This window comes from Pristiophorus japonicus, chromosome 3 (assembly GCF_044704955.1).
Source record: "Pristiophorus japonicus isolate sPriJap1 chromosome 3, sPriJap1.hap1, whole genome shotgun sequence".
In the NCBI taxonomy this organism is placed as follows: Eukaryota; Metazoa; Chordata; class Chondrichthyes; family Pristiophoridae; genus Pristiophorus; species Pristiophorus japonicus.
The window spans coordinates 327617433-327635213 of record NC_091979.1 but is presented as its reverse complement, the minus strand read 5'-3'; the positions used below and the strand labels follow the sequence as shown (position 1 = coordinate 327635213).

Below are 17781 nucleotides of genomic sequence, written 5' to 3'. Positions count from 1 at the left end.
ATGATAATTCGGGTTTAATGACTTTAAAAGCATCATTTTTCTTTTGTGAAGATTCGGTCAGAGAAATGTTTGAAAAAGAATTTTTTGCTGAAAAGGGCTCAGCACTTCATCTTCTTTTTGGCTGTTAGGGCCACACTTCTTTTCGATGGTATTCTTCCAGAATGTATATTTTCTTTGCTGTTTCACAATATCCAGTCCCTTGCACTGCAGTCTATCTCACTGTTTCCAACGTCTCATGTACATGTTACCAGCAATGAACATTTTGAAGCAGACTTCTAAAGCACAGTGTCCAAAATGGTTTATGGATTCAGAGGTAAAGTGCAGAGCACAGATAAGTTATTCAATTAAGGATTCTCCTTCAGTTAACATTTCTTTAGTTGTGCAAATGAAGATCATCAGTCAATTAATGATGTTTTCCCATGAAGGCAGTATAACATTTAATGATTATGCATTTTCTAAGTAAAAGCCCATGTGATTCAGGGCGAAGTGGCAAATTGGATCCAAATTTGGCTCAGAGGCAGGAAGCAAAGGGTAATGTTTGATGGGTGTTTTTGTGACTGGAAGGATGTTTCCAGTGTGGTTCCACAGTTTTCAGTGCCAGATCCATTGCTTTTTATGGTATTTATCAATGATCTAAACTTGAATATAAGTATTATGATTACGAAGTTTTCAGGTGTTATTAAAATAGGCAGTGTGGTTGATAATGAAGAAGAAAGCTGGAGACTCCAGGAAGATATCAATCAACTGATAAGGGGGTAGAGCAGTGGCAAATTGAATTTAATCCAGAGATGTGAGAGATCGCGCATTTGTGGAGGGCTAACAAGGAAAGGGAATACACATCAACTGGTATGATATTGATAAGTGTAGAGAAACAAAGGTAACTGGGATTGCTTGTCCACAGATCCCTGAAGGTAGCTGGCCAGTTGGAAAAGTTGATGAAGAATTCATATGGAATGGTTGCATTTATTGGCAGAAGCAAGGAACAGAAAAGCAAGTGGGTTATGCTAGAACTGTATAAAATTCTGGTTAGGCCACAGCTGGAGTACTGCGTGCAGCTCTGGTCACCGCATTGATGGAAGAACGTGAATACGCTGGAGAGGGTACAGAGGAGATTTACGTAGATGTTGCCGGGAGTGGAGCAACTTTGCTATGAAACGTTTAAAATTCTGACGGGTTTAGACAGGTTAGATGCAGAAAGAATGTTCCCAATGTTGGGGAAGTCCAGAACCAGGGGTCACAGTCTGAGGATAAGGGGTAAGCCATTTAGGACCGAGATGAGGAGAAACTTCTTCACCCAGAGAGTGGTGAACCTGTGGAATTCTCTACCACAGAAAGTAGTTGAGGCCAATTCACTAAATATATTCAAAAGGGAGTTAGATGAAGTCCTTACTACTCGGGGGATCAAGGGTTATGGCGAGAAAGCAGGAAGGGGGTACTGAAGTTTCATGTTCAGCCATGAACTCATTGAATGGCGGTGCAGGCTAGAAGGGCTGAATGGCCTGCTCCTGCACCTATTTTCTATGTTTCTATGTTTCTATGTAGGACAGATTGGATAGGATGGGTTTGTTTTCCTTGGAACAGAGGAGGCTGATGGGCGACCGCATTGAGGTGTATAAAAATAGGAGGGGCCTAGATATTGTTGATTAAAATGGGTCTATTTCACATAGTGGAGTGGTCAACAACCAGGCTGCATAATTTAAAAGTAATTAGTGTAAGGGTTAAAGGGGATTTGAAGTGAACATTCTGCATGCAGATGTTTGTGGGGGTCTCAAACTCACTGCCTGAAAGTGTGGTGCAGGCAGAAACCCTCACCACATTTAACCAGTTCTGAGATGTGCACATGAAATGCAATAAGGTGCAGGGGTACACACCTAAAACTGGGCATTTGTTGGCCGGTGCAGATACGATAGGCTTAAATGACTCCTTCCATGCTGTAAACCTCTATGATTATATAATTATCGGTTAGGATTACTTTCATGATGCAAAACGTGGCAATCAGATAATTAATGGTGTTTCCAGTGAAGAAGTGTTCGTGCAAGCTGGGGCTCGAACTCAGGAAGCTGAGATGAAGCATCTTATGAGGCTGCTGTTCGGTGTACGGGGAGCGTTCTCTCGAACGCTGGCATTTTGCAGCCCAGTGAAGAGCGGTAAACCGCTGTTTGATGCTGCATTCTCCGCTTTCCGCCGGCAGCGGCTGATTGGAGAGTGTGGGAGCGGAAGTTAGGGCTTGTCCCGCCCTCACTCACGCTGGAGCTGGGGAAGAGCGATGAGTCGATGAGTTTGCTTGTCGCTTTAATTTTCTGTTGTGAAGCGTGGTGGCGTGGCAGGATACTTTCATAATCTCTCACAGCTGACCTGAATGCACGGAATGTGCAGCTTTGAGATATGGTTTCTCCAGCGTCAGGGCTGGAAACGGGAGGGAGTGAGAGACACTGTGTAGAATTTGAGTGTGAACAGAACTGTAGAGAGAAATCAGCAAATGGAACAGCATCGTGAGACACTGCACTCTGTTAACATTGAACCACTTATGTGAATGATTTAATTTTATCTTATCATTAATTGAACACGTTTGCAAAATGTTTCCGCCCGGTTTCGAACCGCGGACATTTCGCGTGTTAGGCGAACGTGATCACCACTACACTACGGAAACGCTGTGGCAGTAACATTGTTGGGAACATAACCAGAGCTTTAACCTCAACAGCTGGACAACACGTCTGGAGCTTGTGTCACGAGAATAGAATAACGGTGCTATATTTAGCAAGGTTGTGAGTGTGGCAGGAATTGATCCCGTGTTTCTCTGCCTTTATACATAGGAACAGGAGTGGCCATTCCTCAGCAAGTGGTTAGAATCTGGAATACACTTCTCTAAAGGGCGGTGGAGTCAGACTCAATCTTATCTTTCAAAACGGAGTTGGATAAGTATCCGAATGAAAAAAATTGCACAGCTGTGGGTAAATGACAGGGGAGTGAGACTTGTTGAGAGTTGGCATGGGCTCGACGGGCTGCATCCATTCCCTTATTCATTGATTCGAAAAGTTAGTGGCACATTTAATAGTGTGCATGTCAGCAGAATATTGAAAGGGACATGGATTCAGTCGGCACAACGAGAGGCATCTGATTCAGAAGATTCCGGTGCATGAAAATTCGGGTTTAATGACTTTAAAAGCATCATTTTTCTTTTGTGAAGATTCGGTCAGAGAAATGTTTGAAAAAGAATTTTTTGCTGAAAAGGGCTCAGCACTTCATCTTCTTTTTGGCTGTTAGGGCCACACTTCTTTTCGATGGTATTCTTCCAGAATGTATATTTTCTTTGCTGTTTCACAATAACCAGTCCCTTGCACTACAGTCTATCTCACTGTTACCAACGTCTCATATACATGTTACCAGCAATGAACATTTTGAAGCAGACTTCTAAAGCACAGTGTCCAAAATGGTTTATGGATTCAGAGCTAAAGTGCAGAGCACAGATAAGTTATTCAATTAAGGACTCTCCTTCAGTTAACATTTCTTTAGTTGTGCAAATGAAGATCATCAGTCAATTAATGATGTTTTCCCATGAAGGCAGGATAACATTTAATGATTATGCATTTTCTAAGTAAAAGCCCATGTGATTCAGGGCGAAGTGGCACATTGGATCCAAATTTGGCTCACAGGCAGGAAGCAAAGTGTAATGTTTGATGGGTGTTTTTGTGACTGGAAGCATGTTTCCAGTGGGGTTCCACAGTTTTCAGTGCCAGATCCATTGCTTTTTATGGTATTTATCAATGATCTCAACTTGAATATAAGTGTTATGATTACGAAGTTTTCAGGTGTTATTAAAATAGGCAGTGTGGTTGATAATGAAGAAGAAAGCTGGAGACTCCAGGAAGATATCAATCAACTGATAAGGGGGTAGAGCAGTGGCAAATTGAATTTAAACCAGAGATGTGAGAGATCGCGCATTTGTGGAGGGCTAACAATGAAAGGGAATACACATCAACTGGTATGACATTGAGAAGTGTAGAGGAACAAAGGTAACTGGGATTGCTTGTCCACAGATCCCTGAAGGTAGCTGACCAGTTGGAAAAGTTGATTAAGAAGTCATATGGAATGGTTGCATTTATTGGCAGAAGCAAGGAACAGAACAGCAAGTGGGTTGTGCTAGAACTGTATAAAATTCTGGTTAGGCCACAGCTGGAGTACTGCGTGCAGTTCTGGTCACCGCATTGAAGGAAGAACGTGAATACGCTGGAGAGGGTACAGAGGAGATTTACGTAGATGTTGCCGGGAGTGGAGCAACTTTGCTATGAGGACAGATTGGATAGGATGGGTTTATTTTCCTTGGAACAGAGGAGGCTGATGGGCGACCGCATTCACGTGTATAAAAATAGGAGAGGCCAAGATATTGTTGATTAAAAGGGTCTATTTCACATAGTGGAGTGGTCAACAACCAGGCTGCATAATTTAAAAGTAATTAGTGTAAGGTTTAAAGCGGATTTGAAGTGAACATTCTGCATGCAGATGTTTGTGGAGGTCTCAAACTCACTGCCTGAAAGTGTGGTGCAGGCAGAAACCCTCACCACATTTAACCAGTTCTTAGATGTGCACATGAAATGCATTAAGGTGCAGGGGTACACACCTAAAACTGGGCATTTGTTGGCCGGTGCAGATACGATGGGCGTAAATGACTCATTCCATGCTGTAAACCTCCATGATTATATAATTATCGGTTAGGATTACTTTCATGATGCAAAACGTGGCAATCAGATAATTAATGCTGTTTCCAGTGAAGAAGTGTTCGTGCAAGCTGGGGCTCGAACTCAGGTAGCTGAGATGAAGCATCTTATGAGGCTGCTGTTCGGTGTGCGGGTAGCGTTGTCTGGAACGGTGGCATTTTGCAGCCCAGTGAAGGGCGGTAAACCGCTGTTTGATGCTGCATTCTCCGCTTTCCGCCGGCAGCGGCTGATTGGAGAGTGTGGGAGCGGAAGTTAGGGCTTGTCCCGCCCTCACTCACTCTGGAGCTGGGGAAGAGCGATTAGTCGATGGGTTTGTTTGTGGCTTTAATTTTCTGTTGTGAAGCGTGGTGGCGTGGCAGGATACTTTCATAATCTCTCACAGCTGACCTGAATGCACGGAATGTGCAGCTTTGAGATATGGTTTCTCCAGCGTCAGGGCTGGAAACGGGAGGGAGTGAGAGACACTGTGTAGAATTTGAGTGTGAACAGAACTGTAGAGAGAAATCAGCAAATGGAACAGCATCGTGAGACACTGCACTCTGTTAACATTGAACCACTAATGTGAATGATTTAATTTTATCTTATCATTAATTGAACACGTTTGCAAAATGTTTCCGCCCGGTTTCGAACCGCGGACCTTTCGCGTGTTAGGCGAACGTGATCACCACTACACTACGGAAACGCTGTGGCAGTAACATTGTTGGGAACATAACCAGAGCTTTAACCTCAACAGCTGGACTACACGTCTGGAGCTTGTGTCACGAGAATAGAATAACGGTGCTATATTTAGCAAGGTTGTGAGTGTGGCAGGAATTGATCCCGTGTTTCTCTGCCTTTATACATAGGAACAGGAGTGGCCATTCCTCAGCAAGTGGTTAGAATCTGGAATACACTTCTCTAAAGGGCGGTGGAGTCAGACTCAATCTTATCTTTCAAAACGGAGTTGGATAAGTATCCGAATGAAAAAAATTGCACAGCTGTGGGTAAATGACAGGGGAGTGAGACTTGTTGAGAGTTGGCATGGGCTCGACGGGCTGCATCCATTCCCTTATTCATTGATTCGAAAAGTTAGTGGCACATTTAATAGTGTGCATGTCAGCAGAATATTGAAAGGGACATGGATTCAGTCGGCAGAACGAGAGGCATCTGATTCAGAAGATTCCGGTGCATGAAAATTCGGGTTTAATGACTTTAAAAGCATCATTTTTCTTTTGTGAAGATTCGGTCAGAGAAATGTTTGAAAAAGAATTTTTTGCTGAAAAGGGCTCAGCACTTCATCTTCTTTTTGGCTGTTAGGGCCACACTTCTTTTCGATGGTATTCTTCCAGAATGTATATTTTCTTTGCTGTTTCACAATAACCAGTCCCTTGCACTACAGTCTATCTCACTGTTACCAACGTCTCATATACATGTTACCAGCAATGAACATTTTGAAGCAGACTTCTAAAGCACAGTGTCCAAAATGGTTTATGGATTCAGAGCTAAAGTGCAGAGCACAGATAAGTTATTCAATTAAGGACTCTCCTTCAGTTAACATTTCTTTAGTTGTGCAAATGAAGATCATCAGTCAATTAATGATGTTTTCCCATGAAGGCAGGATAACATTTAATGATTATGCATTTTCTAAGTAAAAGCCCATGTGATTCAGGGCGAAGTGGCAAATTGGATCCAACTTTGGCTCACAGGCAGGAAGCAAAGGGTAATGTTTGATGGGTGTTTTTGTGACAGGAAGCATGTTTCCAGTGGGGTTCCACAGTTTTCAGTGCCAGATCCATTGCTTTTTATGGTATTTATCAATGATCTCAACTTGAATATAAGTGTTATGATTACGAAGTTTTCAGATGTTATTAAAATAGGCAGTGTGGTTGATAATGAAGAAGAAAGCTGGAGACTCCAGGAAGATATCAATCAACTGATAAGGGGGTAGAGCAGTGGCAAATTGAATTTAAACCAGAGATGTGAGAGATCGCGCATTTGTGGAGGGCTAACAATGAAAGGGAATACACATCAACTGGTATGACATTGAGAAGTGTAGAGGAACAAAGGTAACTGGGATTGCTTGTCCACAGATCCCTGAAGGTAGCTGACCAGTTGGAAAAGTTGATTAAGAAGTCATATGGAATGGTTGCATTTATTGGCAGAAGCAAGGAACAGAACAGCAAGTGGGTTGTGCTAGAACTGTATAAAATTCTGGTTAGGCCACAGCTGGAGTACTGCGTGCAGTTCTGGTCACCGCATTGAAGGAAGAACGTGAACACGCTGGAGAGGGTACAGAGGAGATTTACGTAGATGTTGCCGGGAGTGGAGCAACTTTGCTATGAGGACAGGTTGGATAGGATGGGTTTATTTTCCTTGGAACAGAGGAGGCTGATGGGCGACCGCATTGAGGTGTATAAAAATAGGAGAGGCCTAGATATTGTTGATTAAAAGGGTCTATTTCACATAGTGGAGTGGTCAACAACCAGGCTGCATAATTTAAAAGTAATTAGTGTAAGGTTTAAAGGGGATTTGAAGTGAACATTCTGCATGCAGATGTTTGTGGAGGTCTCAAACTCACTGCCTGAAAGTGTGGTGCAGGCAGAAACCCTCACCACATTTAACCAGTTCTTAGATGTGCACATGAAATGCATTAAGGTGCAGGGGTACACACCTAAAACTGGGCATTTGTTGGCCGGTGCAGATACGATGGGCGTAAATGACTCATTCCATGCTGTAAACCTCTATGATTATATAATTATCGGTTAGGATTACTTTCATGATGCAAAATGTGGCAATCAGATAATTAATGCTGTTTCCAGTGAAGAAGTGTTCGTGCAAGCTGGGGCTCGAACTCAGGAAGCTGAGATGAAGCATCTTATGAGGCTGCTGTTCGGAGCACGGGGAGCGTTGTCTGGAACGGTGGCATTTTGCAGCCCAGTGAAGGGCGGTAAACCGCTGTTTGATGCTGCATTCTCCGCTTTCCGCCGGCAGCGGCTGATTGGAGAGTGTGGGAGCGGAAGTTAGGGCTTGTCCCGCCCTCACTCACTCTGGAGCTGAGGAAGAGCGATTAGTCGATGGGTTTGTTTGTGGCTTTAATTTTCTGTTGTGAAGCGTGGTGGCGTGGCAGGATCCTTTAATAATCTCTCACAGCTGACCTGAATGCACGGAATGTGCAGCTTTGAGATATGGTTTCTCCAGCGTCAGGGCTGGAAACGGGAGGGAGTGAGAGACACTGTGTAGAATTTGAGTGTGAACAGAACTGTAGAGAGAAATCAGCAAATGGAACAGCATCGTGAGACACTGCACTCTGTTAACATTGAACAACTAATATGAATGATTTAATTTTATCTTATCATTAATTGAACACGTTTGCATAATGTTTCCGCCCGGTTTCGAACCGGGGACTTTTCGCGTGTTATGCGAACGTGATAACCACTACACTACTGAAACGCTGTGGCATTAAGATTGTTGGGAACATAACCAGAGCTTTAACCTCAACAGCTGGACGACACTTCTGGAGCTTGTGTCACGAGAATAGAATGACGGTGCTATATTTAGCAAGGTTGTGAGTGTGGCAGGAATTGATCCCGTGTTTCTCTGCCTTTATACATAGGAGCAGGAGTGGCCATTCCTCAGCAAGTGGTTAGAATCTGGAATACACTTCTCTAAAGGGCGGTGGAGTCAGACTCAATCTTATCTTTCAAAACGGAGTTGGATAAGTATCCGAATGAAAAAAATTGCACAGCTGTGGGTAAAAGACAGGGGAGTGAGACTTGTTGAGAGTTGGCATGGGCTCGACGGGCTGCATCCATTCCCTTATGCTTTGATTCTATAAGTTAGTGGCACATTTAATAGTGTGCATGTCAGCAGAATATTGAAAGGGACATGGATTCAGTCGGCACAACGAGAGGCATCTGATTCAGAAGATTCCGGTGCATGAAAATTCGGGTTTAATGACTTTAAAAGCATCATTTTTCTTTTGTGAAGATTCGGTCAGAGAAATGTTTGAAAAAGAATTTTTTGCTGAAAAGGGCTCAGCACTTCATCTTCTTTTTGGCTGTTAGGGCCACACTTCTTTTCGATGGTATTCTTCCAGAATGTATATTTTCTTTGCTGTTTCACAATAACCAGTCCCTTGCACTGCAGTCTATCTCACTGTTTCCAACGTCTCGTATACATGTTACCAGCAATGAACATTTTGAAGCAGACTTCTAAAGCACAGTGTCCAAAATGGTTTATGGATTCAGAGGTAAAGTGCAGAGCACAGATAAGTTATTCAATTAAGGATTCTCCTTCAGATAATATTTCTTTAGTTGTGCAAATGAAGATCATCAGTCAATTAATGATGTTTTCCCATGAAGGCAGGATAACATTTAATGATTATGCATTTTCTAAGTAAAAGCCCATGTGATTCAAGGCGAAGTGGCAAATTGGATCCAAATTTGGCTCAGAGGCAGGAAGCAAAGGGTAATGTTTGATGGGTGTTTTTGTGACTGGAAGGATGTTTCCAGTGTGGTTCCACAGTTTTCAGTGCCAGATCCATTGCTTTTTATGGTATTTATCAATGATCTAAACTTGAATATAGGTGTTATGATTGCGAAGTTTTCAGGTGTTATTAAAATAGGCAGTGTGGTTGATAATGAAGAAGAAAGCTGGAGACTCCAGGAAGATATCAATCAACTGATAAGTGGGTAGAGCAGTGGCAAACTGAATTTAATCCAGAGATGTGAGAGATCGCGCATTTGTGGAGGGCTAACAAGGAAAGGGAATACACATCAACTGGTATGACATTGAGAAGTGTAGAGGAAAAAAGGTAACTGGGATTGCTTGTCCACAGATCCCTGAAGGTAGCTGACCAGTTGGAAAAGTTGATTAAGAATTCATATGGAATGGTTGCATTTATTGGCAGAAGCAAGGAACAGAACAGCAAGTGGGTTATGCTAGAACTGTATTAAATTCTGGTTAGGCCACAGCTGGAGTTCTGCGTGCAGTTCTGGTCACCGCATTGAAGGAAGAATGTGAATACGCTGGAGAGGGTACAGAGGAGATTTACGTAGATGTTGCCGGGAGTGGAGCAACTTTGCTATGAGGACAGATTGGATAGGATGGGTTTGTTTTCCTTGGAACAGAGGAAGCTGATGGGCGACCGCATTGAGGTGTATAAAAATAGGAGGGGCCTAGATATTGTTGATTAAAAGGGTCTATTTCACATAGTGGAGTGGTCAACAACCAGGCTGCATAATTTAAAAGTAATTAGTGTAAGGGTTAAAGGGGATTTGAAGTGAACATTCTGCATGCAGATGTTTGTGGGGGTCTCAAACTCACTGCCTGAAAGTGTGGTGCAGGCAGAAACCCTCACCACATTTAACCAGTTCGTAGATGTGCACATGAAATGCAATAAGGTGCAGGGGTACACACCTAAAACTGGGCATTTGTTGGCCGGTGCAGATACGATGGGCGTAAATGACTCTTTCCATGCTGAAAACCTCTATGATTATATAATTATCGGTTAGGATTACTTTCATGATGCAAAACGTGGCAATCAGATAATTAATGCTGTTTCTAGTGAAGAAGTGTTCGTGCAAGCTGGGGCTCGAACTCAGGAAGCTGAGATGAAGCATCTTATGAGGCTGCTGTTCGGAGCACGGGGAGCGTTGTCTCGAATGGTGCCATTTTGCAGCCCAGTGAAGGGCGGTAAACCGCTGTTTGATGCTGCATTCTCCGCTTTCCGCCGGCAGCGGCTGATTGGAGAGTGTGGGAGCGGAAGTTAGGGCTTGTCCCGCCCTCACTCACTCTGGAGCTGAGGAAGAGCGATTAGTCGATGGGTTTGTTTGTGGCTTTAATTTTCTGTTGTGAAGCGTGGTGGCGTGGCAGGATCCTTTAATAATCTCTCACAGCTGACCTGAATGCACGGAATGTGCAGCTTTGAGATATGGTTTCTCCAGCGTCAGGATTGGAAACGGGAGGGAGTGAGAGACACTGTGTAGAATTTGAGTGTGAACAGAACTGTGGAGAGAAATCAGCAAATGGAATAGCATCGTGAGACACTGCACTCTGTTAACATTGAACCACGAATCTGAATGATTTAATTTTATCTTATAATTAATTGAACACGTTTGCATAATGTTTCCGCCCGGTTTCGAACCGGGGACCTTTCGCGTGTTAGGCGAACGTGATAACCACTACACTACGGAAACGCTGGTGCAGTAACATCGTTGGGAACTTAACCAGAGCTTTAACCTCAACAGCTGGACTACACTTCTGGAGCTTGTGTCACGAGAATCGAATAACGGTGCTATATTTAGCAAGGTTGTGAGTGTGGCAGGAATTGATCCCGTGTTTCTCTTCCTTTATACATAGGAACAGGAGTGGCCATTCCTCAGCAAGTGGTTAGAATCTGGAATACACTTCTCTAAAGGGCGGTGGAGTCAGACTCAATCTTATCTTTCAAAACGGAGTTGGATAAGTATCCGAATGAAAAAAATTGCACAGCTGTGGGTAAATGACAGGGGAGTGAGACTTGTTGAGAGTTGGCATGGGCTCGACGGGCTGCATCCATTCCCTTATTCTTTGATTCTATAAGATGGTGGCACATTTAATAGTGTGCATGTCAGCAGAATATTGAAAGGGACATGGATTCAGTCGGCACAACGAGAGGCATCTGATTCAGAAGATTCCGGTGCATGTAAATTCGGGTTTAATGACTTTAAAAGCATCATTTTTCTTTTGTGAAGATTCGGTCAGAGAAATGTTTGAAAAAGAATTTTTTGCTGAAATGGGCTCAGCACTTCATCTTCTTTTTGGCTGTTAGGGCCACACTTCTTTTCGATGGTATTCTTCCAGAATGTATATTTTCTTTGCTGTTTCACAATAACCAGTCCCTTGCACTGCAGTCTATCTCACTGTTTCCAACGTCTCATGTACATGTTACCAGCAATGAACATTTTGAAGCAGACTTCTAAAGCACAGTGTCCAAAATGGTTTATGGATTCAGAGGTAAAGTGCAGAGCACAGATAAGTTATTCAATTCAGGATTCTCCTTCAGATAACATTTCTTTAGTTGTGCAAATGAAGATCATCAGTCAATTAATGATGTTTTCCCATGAAGGCAGGATAACATTTAATGATTATGCATTTGCTAAGTAAAAGCCCATGTGATTCAGGGCGAAGTGGCAAATTGGATCCAAATTTGGCTCAGAGGCAGGAAGCAAAGGGTAATGTTTGATGGGTGTTTTTGTGACTGGAAGGATGTTTCCAGTGTGGTTCCACAGTTTTCAGTGCCAGATCCATTGCTATTTATGGTATTTATCAATGATCTAAACTTGAATATAGGTGTTATGATTACGAAGTTTTCAGGTGTTATTAAAATAGGCAGTGTGGTTGATAATGAAGAAGAAAGCTGGAGACTCCAGGAAGACATCAATCAACTGATAAGGGGGTAGTGCAGTGGCAAATTGAATTTAAACCAGAGATGTGAGAGATCGCGCATTTGTGGAGGGCTAACAAGGAAAGGGAATACACATCAACTGGTATGACATTGAGAAGTGTAGAGGAACAAAGGTAACTGGGATTGCTTGTCCACAGATCCCTGAAGGTAGCTGGCCAGTTGGAAAAGTTGGTTAAGAAGTCATATGGAATGGTTGCATTTATTGGCAGAAGCAAGGAAGAGTACAGCAAGTGGGTTATGCTAGAACTGTATAAAATTCTGGTTAGGCCACAGCTGGAGTACTGCGTGCAGTTCTGTTTACCGCATTGATGGAAGAACGTGAATACGCTGGAGAGGGTACAGAGGAGATTTACGTAGATGTTGCCGGGAGTGGAGCAACTTTGCTATGAGGACAGATTGGATAGGATGCGTTTGTTTTCCTTGGAACAGAGGAGGCTGATGGGCGACAGCATTGAGGTGTATAAAAATAGGAGGGGCCTAGATATTGTTGATTAAAAGGGTCTATTTCACATAGTGGAGTGGTCAACAACCAGGCTGCATAATTTAAAAGTAATTAGTGTAAGGGTTAAAGGGGATTTGAAGTGAACATTCTGCATGCAGATGTTTGTGGGGGTCTCAAACTCACTGCCTGAAAGTGTGGTGCAGGCAGAAACCCTCACCACATTTAACCAGTTCTTAGATGTGCACATGAAATGCAATAAGGTGCAGGGGTACACACCTAAAACTGGGCATTTGTTGGCCGGTGCAGATACGATGGGCTTAAATGACTCCTTCCATGCTGTAAACCTCTATGATTATATAATTATCGGTTAGGATTACTTTCATGATGCAAAACGTGGCAATCAGATAATTAATGGTGTTTCCAGTGAAGAAGTGTTCGTGCAAGCTGGGGCTCGAACTCAGGAAGCTGAGATCAAGCATCTTGTGAGGCTGTTGTTCGGAGCAGGTGGAGCGTTGTCTCGAACGGTGGCATTTTGAAGCCCAGTGAAGGGCGGTAAACCGCTGTTTGATGCTGCATTCTCCGCTTTCCGCCGGCAGCGGCTGATTGGAGAGTGTGGGAGCGGAAGTTAGGGCTTGTCCCGCCCTCACTCACTCTGGAGCTGGGGAAGAGCCATTAGTCGATGGGTTTGTTTGTGGCTTTAATTTTCTGTTGTGAAGCGTGGTGGCGTGGCAAGATCCTTTAATAATCTCTCACAGCTGACCTGAATGCACGGAATGTGCAGCTTTGAGATATGGTTTCTCCAGCGTCAGGGCTGGAAACGGGAGGGAGTGAGAGACACTGTGTAGAATTTGAGTGTGAAGAGAACTGCAGAGAGAAATCAGCAAATGGAACAGCATCGTGAGACACTGCACTCTGTTAACATTGAACCACTAATATGAATGATTTAATTTTATCTTATCATGAATTGAACACGTTTGCATAATGTTTCCGCCCGGTTTCAAACCGGGGACCTTTCGCGTGTTAGGCGAATGTGATAACCACTACACTACGGAAACGCTGTGGCAGTAACATTGTTGGGAACATAACCAGAGCTTTAACCTCAACAGCTGGACGACACTTCTGGAGCTTGTGTCACGAGAATAGAATGACGGTGCTATATTTAGCAAGGTTGTGAGTGTGGCAGGAATTGATCCCGTGTTTATCTGCCTTTATACATAGGAACAGGAGTGGCCATTCCTCAGCAAGTGGTTAGAATCTGGAATACACTTCTCTAAAGGGTGGTGGAGTCAGACTCAATCTTATCTTTCAAAACGGAGTTGGATAAGTATCCGAATGAAAAAAATTGCACAGCTGTGGGTAAATGACAGGGGAGTGAGACTTGTTGAGAGTTGGCATGGGCTCGACGGGCTGCATCCATTCCCTTATGCTTTGATTCTATAAGTTAGTGGCACATTTAATAGTGTGCATGTCAGCAGAATATTGAAAGGGACATGGATTCAGTCGGCACAACGAGAGGCATCTGATTCAGAAGATTCCGGTGCATGAAAATTCGGGTTTAATGACTTTAAAAGCATCATTTTTCTTTTGTGAAGATTCGGTCAGAGAAATGTTTGAAAAAGAATTTTTTGCTGAAAAGGGCTCAGCACTTCATCTTCTTTTTGGCTGTTAGGGCCACACTTCTTTTCGATGGTATTCTTCCAGAATGTATATTTTCTTTGCTGTTTCACAATAACCAGTCCCTTGCACTGCAGTCTATCTCACTGTTTCCAACGTCTCATATACATGTTACCAGCAATGAACATTTTGAAGCAGACTTCTAAAGCACAGTGTCCAAAATGGTTTATGGATTCAGAGGTAAAGTGCAGAGCACAGATAAGTTATTCAATTAAGGATTCTCCTTCAGTTAACATTTCTTTAGTTGTGCAAATGAAGATCATAAGTCAATTAATGATGTTTTCCCATGAAGGCAGGATAACATTTAATGATTATGCATTTTCTAAGTAAAAGCCCATGTGATTCAAGGCGAAGTGGCAAATTGGATCCAAATTTGGCTCAGAGGCAGGAAGCAAAGGGTAATGTTTGATGGGTGTTTTTGTGACTGGAAGGATGTTTCCAGTGGGGTTCCACAGTTTTCAGTGCCAGATCCATTGCTTCTTATGGTATTTATCAATGATCTAAACTTGAATATAGGTGTTATGATTACGAAGTTTTCAGGTGTTATTAAAATAGGCAGTGTGGTTGATAATGAAGAAGAAAGCTGGAGACTCCAGGAAGATATCAATCAACTGATAAGGGGGTAGAGCAGTGGCAAATTGAATTTAATCCAGAGATGTGAGAGATCGCGCATTTGTGGAGGGCTAACAAGGAAAGGGAATACACATCAACTGGTATGACATTGAGAAGTGTAGAGGAACAAAGGTAACTGGGATTGCTTGTCCACAGATCCCTGAAAGTAGCTGACCAGTTGGAAAAGTTGATTAAGAAGTCATGTGGAATGATTGCATTTATTGGCAGAAGCAAGGAACAGAACAGCAAGTGGGTTGTGCTAGAACTGTATAAAATTCTGGTTAGGCCACAGCTGGAGTACTGCGTGCAGTTCTGGTCACCGCATTGAAGGAAGAACGTGAATACGCTGGAGAGGGAACAGAGGAGGTATTTACGTAGATGTTGCCGGGAGTGGAGCAACTTTGCTATGAGGACAGATTGGATAGGATGGGTTTGTTTTCCTTGGAACAGAGGAGGCTGATGGGCGACCGCATTGAGGTGTATAAAAATAGGAGAGGCCTAGATATTGTTGATTAAAAGGGTCTATTTCACATAGTGGAGTGGTCAACAACCAGGCTGCATAATTTAAAAGTAATTAGTGTAAGGGTTAAAGGGGATTTGAAGTGAACATTCTGCATGCAGATGTTTGTGGGGGTTTCAAACTCACTGCCTGAAAGTGTGGTGCAGGCAGAAACCCTCACCACCTTTAACAAGTTCTTAGATGTGCACATGAAATGCAATAAGGTGCAGGGGGACACACCTGAAACTGGGCATTTGTTGGCCGGTGCAGATACGTTGGGCGTAAATGACTCCTTCCATGCTGTAAACCTCTATGATTATATAATTATCGGTTAGGATTACTTTCATGATGCAAAACGTGGGAATCAGATAATTAATGCTGTTTCCAGTGAAGAAGTGTTCGTGCAAGCTGGGGCTCGAACTCAGGAAGCTGAGATGAAGCATCTTATGAGGCTGCTGTTCGGAGCACGGGGAGCGTTGTCTGGAACGGTGGCATTTTGCAGCCCAGTGAAGGGCGGTAAACCGCTGTTTGATGCTGCATTCTCCGCTTTCCGCCGGCAGCGGCTGATTGGAGAGTGTGGGAGCGGAAGTTAGGGCTTGTCCCGCCCTCACTCACTCTGGAGCTGAGGAAGAGCGATTAGTCGATGGGTTTGTTTGTGGCTTTAATTTTCTGTTGTGAAGCGTGGTGGCGTGGCAGGATCCTTCAATAATCTCTCACAGCTGACCTGAATGCACGGAATGTGCAGCTTTGAGATATGGTTTCTCCAGCGTCAGGGCTGGAAGCGGGAGGGAGTGAGAGACACTGTGTAGAATTTGAGTGTGAACAGAACTGTAGAGAGAAATCAGCAAATGGAACAGCATCGTGAGACACTGCACTCTGTTAACATTGAACCACTAATATGAATGATTTAATTTTATCTAATCATTAATTGAACACGTTTGCATAATGTTTCCACCCGGTTTTGAACCGGGGACCTTTCGCGTGTTAGGCGAACGTGATAACCACTACACTACGGAAAAACTGGTGCAATAACATCGTTGGGAACATAACCAGAGCTTTAACCTCAACAGCTGGACTACACTTCTGGAGCTTGTGTCACGAGAATCGAATAACGGTGCGATATTTAGCAAGGTTGTGAGTGTGGCAGGAATTGATCCCGTGTTTCTCTGCCTTTATACATAGGAACAGGAGTGGCCATTCCTCAGCAAGTGGTTAGAATCTGGAATACACTTCTCTAAAGGGCGGTGGAGTCAGACTCAATCTTATCTTTCAAAACGGAGTTGGATAAGAATCCGAATGAAAAAAATTGCACAGCTGTGGGTAAATGACAGGGGAGTGAGACTTGTTGAGAGTTGGCATGGGCTCGACGGGCTGCATCCATTCCCTTATTCTTTGATTCTATAAGTTAGTGGCACATTTAATAGTGTGCATGTCAGCAGAATATTGAAAGGGACATGGATTCAGTCGACACAACGAGAGGCATCTGATTCAGAAGATTCGGGTGCACGAAAATTCGGGTTTAATGACTTTAAAAGCATCATTTTTCTTTTATGAAGATTCGGTCAGAGAAATGTTTGAAAAATAATTTTTTGCTGAAAAGGGCTCAGCACTTTATCTTCTTTTTGGCTGTTAGGGCCACACTTCTTTTCGATGGTATTTTTCCAGAATGTATATTTTCTTTGCTGTTTCACAATAACCAGTCCCTTGCACTGCAGTCTATCTCACTGTTTCCAACGTCCCATGTACATGTTACCAGCAAGGAACATTTTGAAGCAGACTTCTAAAGCACACTGTCCAATATGGTTTATGGATTCAGAGGTAAAGTGCAGAGCACAGATAAGTTATTCAATTAAGGATTCTCCTTCAGTTAACATTTCTTTAGTTGTGCAAATGAAGATCATCAGTCAATTAATTATGTTTTCCCATGAAGGCAGGATAACATTTAATGATTATGCATTTTCTAAATAAAAGCCCATGTGATTCAGGGCGAAGTGGCAAATTGGTTCCAAATTTGGCTCAGAGGCAGGAAGCAAAGGGTAATGTTTGATGGGTGATTTTGTGACTGGAAGGATGTTTCCAGTGGGGTTCCACAGTTTTCAGTGCCAGATCAATTGCTTTTATGGTATTTATCAATGATCTAAACTTGATTATAGGTGTTATGATCAAGAAGTTTTCAGGTGTTATTAAAATAGGCAGTGGGTTGATAATGAAGAAGAAAGCTGGAGACTACAGGAAGATATCAATCAACTGATAAGGGGGTAGAGCAGTGGCAAATGGAATTTAATCCAGAGATGTGAGAGATCGCGCATTTGTGGAGGGCTAACAAGGAAAGGGAATACACATCAACTGGTATGACATTGAGAAGTGTAGAGGATAAAGGTAACTGGGATTGCTTGTCCACAGATCCCCGAAG

The 17781-nt window shown here is 43.1% G+C and overlaps 6 non-coding genes across 6 annotated transcripts; all 6 read right to left on the bottom strand.

The window, feature by feature from the left end:
* Positions 1 to 2577: 2577 nt before the first annotated feature.
* trnav-aac (transfer RNA valine (anticodon AAC)) lies at positions 2578 to 2650 on the bottom strand. The gene has a single exon. It is a non-coding gene; the product is annotated as a tRNA-Val (tRNA).
* Positions 2651 to 5324: 2674 nt separating this feature from the next.
* On the bottom strand, positions 5325 to 5397 carry trnav-aac (transfer RNA valine (anticodon AAC)). Its single transcript has one exon. It is a non-coding gene; the product is annotated as a tRNA-Val (tRNA).
* Positions 5398 to 8071: 2674 nt separating this feature from the next.
* Positions 8072 to 8144, bottom strand: trnav-aac (transfer RNA valine (anticodon AAC)). Its single transcript has one exon. It is a non-coding gene; the product is annotated as a tRNA-Val (tRNA).
* A 2674-nt stretch (positions 8145 to 10818) lies between these two features.
* trnav-aac (transfer RNA valine (anticodon AAC)) lies at positions 10819 to 10891 on the bottom strand. Its single transcript has one exon. It is a non-coding gene; the product is annotated as a tRNA-Val (tRNA).
* Positions 10892 to 13565: 2674 nt separating this feature from the next.
* On the bottom strand, positions 13566 to 13638 carry trnav-aac (transfer RNA valine (anticodon AAC)). The gene has a single exon. It is a non-coding gene; the product is annotated as a tRNA-Val (tRNA).
* Positions 13639 to 16314: 2676 nt separating this feature from the next.
* trnav-aac (transfer RNA valine (anticodon AAC)) lies at positions 16315 to 16389 on the bottom strand. Its single transcript has one exon. It is a non-coding gene; the product is annotated as a tRNA-Val (tRNA).
* Between the last annotated feature and the right edge of the window lie 1392 nt (positions 16390 to 17781).